We start from the raw sequence: 6,824 nt of genomic DNA on the forward strand, positions 1-6,824 counted from the left end.
GATATTTCTAAATATAAATATTGATATTAGAATATTATTTTCACAATTTGATTATTTTGAAAATTCTAAAAATAATTGATAAAATAGTGATTTTATTGAATTTATTATCATTTAATAATATAAAATCCCTCAATTTTATATAGATAATTATTCATTTTATTATTCTATTTTATTTTTAATTTTTTAAAATGTTTTTTATTTATATTTTTAATATTTTAAGTTTTATAGATTTTTTTTGTGTAAAGAAAACTTTTAATCAAATTAATTTCTATTTTTTATCGAAATCTTTATTCAAATCAAATCTATTAAATTTTTATAAAATGATTTTTTCGATTTCAATTCTTTAATTTTATGATTTATATTATTATCTAATATTAAAAAATTCGAAATATTTATAAATTCTATAGTATTAATAATTTGTTATTAGTGGGTATGAGTTTGAAAATATATGTTAAATAAGGATTCTTAAATAGTTTATTTTATTAAAAAGAATAAAATAAAATAGAGGTGTAATTATTATAGAATTAAATATTTGAAATAAATAATACTTATATTATATTAATACATTTTCAAGGTATATATTAAATTATTAATATTTTAATTTGAAAAGAGTGTTTTTAGTGTATATAGATTATTATTAAATAAATTCTTATTAATATATATAAATCTTTTTTTAAATATAAAAGAATAATTAATAAAAAAAAAGATTTTAATAATTTGTTTGAATTTTATATTACTGATTCTTAAATTCTCAATATTTTTATAATTCGATTTTTTATTTAATATTTTTTATTCTTTAATCTTTTTAAATATAACAAATTCTAAACTTTTCTTATTTATTTCAATAAATAATCAAATATTTGAATTCCCAGTTTTTATTATACTATTTCAAAATAAATTATTCAAAATTTTAATAAAAATAAATTCAAAATGAAATAAGAAATATATTCTTTTTATTAAAAAATTTCTATTATTTATAATATTTAAATCTTTTTTAATAAATATAATATTTTTAATATTAAAATTCAATTTATTAATAAGACAAGCAAATTACAAACTGTTATTTTTATATTATAAGAAATTGAAGAATATTATATAAATAAAAATCTGTCACGGTCATGAACTAAAGGACTTCATTAAGTACATAATAGTAAGCCCTCGGGCCTACCATATGCTAAAAGGAGTTCGCATATATATATAAATTATATAGTTTTTATAAATTTAGAAGAATTAATAAAAAGTCTTTATACTATATTTCACCTAATTGATTTATTATTAGTATTTATTTTAATAATTTTTTTTATTTTTTAATAAAATAGTTGATTAATTAATATTTATTGAAAAGCTGTTAATATCAATATAATCTTTATAAAAAGAATATTTGAAGGTTATAATTTATACAATATAATCTCAAATTAATTAGATAGAAATATTAATCAATTTTTTAAAGAAATCAATATTAATATATAAATAATTCAATTATAATAACCTTTTGATAATAAAAATCTACTATTAATTTAATAATTTCAAGAAATGAAAAGAGAAATAGCTATTATAAAAAAAACTTACAAAATAGTGATGGATTGTTTATTATATATAATTATTTTAATCAATTGTAATAACTTTGTAGTTATAATATATATAATTCTTAGGATTATTATTTCAAATCAGAAAAAGTCTTTTAAGTTATAAAAATTGAAATAATATAAAAGAAAAAAGTATTAATAAAATTAAAAACTTCTTTTTTTAGGTAGAAATTATATTTCAAAACAATGATAAGTATTATTTCTTAATAAATAAGAAAAAATAAATTATGTTATTCAATATTTTGAAAAACAATTATTGATAGTTTGATATTGATATGAAAATGAATTGTTTAATGAAATAATAAAATAAGAAAACTTTAAAGAATATATATATAATATAATTATAAATAAAGGAAATTAATAATAATAAGTAATTCAAAAAATCATATATATGAGATAAAGAAAGAATAAAATTATGAATATCTTTATAATATATTTAAAAAACCTTAAAGAAAATATTAAATAAAAGTTGAATAATATTTAAAAAGAAAGATTATTAGTAAATCTTTTGTTTAACTTAATTTAGAGAATATTTGAATTACTTTAATAATCTGAATCTTATTTCGAATTTATTAAATATACTTATAAATTAAAAAATATTAATAAATTATATCAAAATAAAGATACTAAAAAATTATAATAAGTATACAAATATATTCATTTCTTTTTATAATAAAATTTCCCTTTAAAGTATTTTTATATATAAAATAATACATCTACAAATATTACTTCTTAAAATTGAGAATTAGATTAATTAATAAAAAACTTAGCAATTAAATTAGAAAAACCTTTTATTAAAATATTATATACAAATTACATCCAAAATGTTATTTGTTATAGATATTAGTAGAAAAGGTATTATATTATTATATATCAAAACCCTATTATATATAAATATTATAAAGAAAAGTATAAAGATTTTATTTATTTAAATAATATATTTAATATTCTTTATTCAGAAAATATTTAGATTTAATTATTATAATAAATATTCTTCTAATATTAAATTTATAAAAAAAAGGGAGAGTAATTTATATAATTGTTGTGTTTTTCAATATGAATAAGAAGTTAATAGCTTTTTAATACTTTATTAATTTGGGAGTATAAACTAATATTATTTAATAAAACAAATATATAAAATAGGATTGGATATTAAATAAAAAAATATTTTATTTATATTTGTGAATAGTATTGCTATTACTTTATATAGGGATTATAAGTTTGTTATAAAAGTGAAGAATAATAAAGAAAAAAAAAGAATTTATATTTATAATTTTACCTTTGTTATATTAGATTTATTAAAGATAGATATTATTCTAGATCTATTTTGATTATAAATAGTAAATTCGGATATCAATTAGAAATCAATATCCTTTCAATATTATTCCAGTCTTAATAATTTTAAGATAATTCTGATAAAGGAATTTTATTAAAAAATAAAATAAGGTAATTAAGTTTTTATAATATTTTTAGATAATAATATATCTTATTGATTAAAAATATGAAATTATATAATATTTATATTGAAATTATTTATTATATCAAAGAAATTCAAAAAATATAAAATAATATTTTTAGAAAACAAAAGTAATCTTTTATTCAATTATTATTTAATAAAATATTATATTAATTTCTGTTGGAACACGTGACTGAGAACAAGTCACGTTCTCCCCCACTTACGCACGAAGTGCGTATGTGGGGTAGAACGTATATATAGCTTAGCTATGCCCTCTTCGTATGAAGAGGGCAGACAAGAATATAACCCAATTTAAACCCTATATGCTTTATGTGTATACACACCTTACTAAGTCCACCCAACAATTTCAAATCTAATTCAATTCCTTTTTGGAATTCTATTTATTTTTTATTAAAGAAAGAATCTCTAATATTATAAGAGTATCTTAAAAAATATTAGAAAAAAGAGTGGATTAAAAGATCAATTAATTTAATGAATATTTTAATTATATTTATATTTAAAAAGAGGAAAGATTATTAATTATATATTAATTATTACAAATTAAATTGAATTATAAAGAAAGATAGAATTTTATTATCTCTTATTAATAAATCCCTTAATTGATTATAACAAAATATTATTTTTATAAAATTAGATTTAAAAGATGTATATTATTGTATTTGTATATAAATAAAAAATAAATAAAAAACAGTATTTTGTATATGATATAATTAATATAAATATAAAGTAATATTATTTAGTTTTATTAATACTTTAATAATATTCTAGACAGACACAACCTTTTTGCACAACAGCGAGCTTAAATCATACTAAGCCGCACCTTCCGACTATGTAAGCTCTAATATCAGACATAGCTACAGTCGTTGCCAACAGCATAAGCACCATAGCAATTATTCCTATAAGAACGCCAATCGCAACCAATCCCCAATTTACTCATAACTGATCACTACCCTCATCCTTATTATTCAATTATAATAATATAAATATTTATAGCATAAAAACTATAAGAGTTGTTATATTAAAATTACAGATAATAAAAGAATCCTTTATTATAATATAACTTAATACTTTTAATAAACAAATGTGATTTAAATATAAGATTTATAAAATATTTAAAATAATACTTTATTAATTCAAAATTGATAGTATATTTAAGAAAATAGTTTTTAATAAAGAAATATATAATATAATAATAAATAATATTAAAACTAGATTATTATAAAATATAATATAATTTATAATTAAAAACAAAAATAATAATAATTCAAATTATATTTATATAAATATTATAAAGACCCCAAAAAATTTAAGTATATTTATAAATATAAATATATATATATAAGGGTAGACTAACAAATGGAAATTAATTAAACTCCGGAAAATTAAAATGAATATTTGTTTATTAATAATAGAAATTACTATACCAATAATAAGCTACCCAAGTATCTATATATTAAAAAAAGTGATTAACAAAATTATTTCTAATCTGAAAGATATTAATATAATAACTATTATTTTTATAATTATTAATTAAATAATATATATTATTAGTAATATTATATATAATAAACTTCTTGAAATTAAAAATATAAAAAAAATTAAGAAGATTCTGAATTATAATAATCTAAAACAATTTATAATCTAATATTACTATATATAAAAAAGGGTTCAATTTTTCTTATAATTTAAATAGCAATAGAATATTTATATTAAGAAAATATAGTTAAGAAAATAGTAATACAATAGACACTTTTTTAATTAATATTAATTATTATTCAATAATTATTCTATAAGCAAATCTAAATTATTAATTTACTAAAAGAAATCTTCTTTAAACTTTTTAATAACTTTAATAAGCTTAAGTAATTAAGCCAAAATAGTGCATTATTATTATAATCCAGGGTATAGGGTTTCCTATATTCGAATAATATACAAAATACTTCAAGATATAAAATTACAATATTCTACAATAAATTATAATAATTTATATTAGGGCCTAAATATAAAATCAAAACTAAATATACAAATTATATAAACTATTTCAGACTAAATATAATAACTATTCCGTAATATTATATTAAATCAATAAAAAAGTTATATATTTTATAAAATCCGAAGTTTATAAGATTAAGAAATATAATCGAAAAACTTATTTAATTATTAAAATATTAATTAATAAAATACTTACTTTAATTATAGTACTTTTTTGGAGTATTATAGTAAAGATTCTCTTTTTGATTCATAAGGAATATATCATTGTGTACAAAAATCTGAATAGTTCCCAATATATCCCTCAGAATATCTCCTTGACTAGTAGTTTGCCTGAGGACCTCTATCGCCCTAAAAGGAAATGTTTAAATAAGAGTAGTTTAAATGAAAAGATACTTCAATATCGCACTAATGTAATATATTAATATAAATATTGATATTAATCTAAATAAATAGTTATTTTTTTCAATACTATAGCACTAATTGTTAGATAGTTGTAATTCGATTTATATAAATTAATTGAGTGAATATATAGAAAAAGATAGAAGTATATATTATAATATTATAAATAATATATAAATAAAACTTAAAGATTCTATATATATAGAAATCCTTTATATATCTTGAAACTCAAATTTAAAACTATTTGGGGTATAACCTCTTTATATTAATAAACAGCTGGGATAGTTTGAATAGTTTTAAAAAAGAAAGGAAGAGATCAAAAATAATAATATATATATATAAAAACAAATGACTACATATTTAACAAAAATATATTCAATTATACTAAAATCTTTTTTAAATAAAAATAAATGATATATAAATTATTAATATATATTGATAACTGGATATTAGGGAGATAATAGATTTAATAATCTCTATAACTTTTCCTAATTGTATAATAATAGATAGTAATTTCAATATCAAATATAATTTATTCAAATCTAATATAGTTTTAATTAATTAAGAAGTTTTTTTTATAGAATAGTTTCTTTTGAATAAAATAAACTTTATTAGAATCCTAAAAGTTTCTATTTATAAAATAGATTATATAATTAATCTAATCTTTTTTAATATTTCTTTTGTTAATATTATTATTAATATTAATCTAAAAAGCAGCTTTAATCATAAAATATAGATAATTATAATCTTAAATTTTATTTCATTTATTATTAAGTTTTTTAATTATATAATTAGTATTAAAAGTCTTTCAATTTTTTAAAAAATTATAAAGAATGGAATTCCCTATTTTTCAAATTTAATAAATATATTTGCTAAACAAATTAATAAATTAATAAAAATACTGAATTCTTTATTTGAATTAGTGATTTGCTTAATAAAAAAAAAAAAGTATTTCTAAATATTTTATTTTCTAATAAATAATCGAATATAGAATAATATATCAAAATTATAAAATATTTAAAACTAAAGATATTAATTAAATGGAATATTAACAAAAAATATTAATAATTATAATCAAAAAAGCAAAACGCTAATATTAATATAGAATTATTAATAGGATAAGCTATAATAAAGATTTATATAAAATGATTAGTTGGTATAAGTATGCTATCAACCTTAGAATATTGTTTTTGATTATTAATAATATAATAATTAAAAATATTATAAAAAAGGCTTAGATTTTATAAAAAGAGATCCTCGAGTATTTCAATAATAATAATAATCTTATAATAAATCTATTTCGATTAAACTATATATCTAACAAATTCTTATAATATATAGAGATATTTTTCAAAAAAATGGAAAAGAGT

This window comes from Botrytis byssoidea (genome assembly GCF_014898295.1).
Source record: "Botrytis byssoidea strain MUCL 94 chromosome Unknown BBYS_051, whole genome shotgun sequence".
Classification (NCBI taxonomy): Eukaryota; Fungi; Ascomycota; class Leotiomycetes; order Helotiales; family Sclerotiniaceae; genus Botrytis; species Botrytis byssoidea.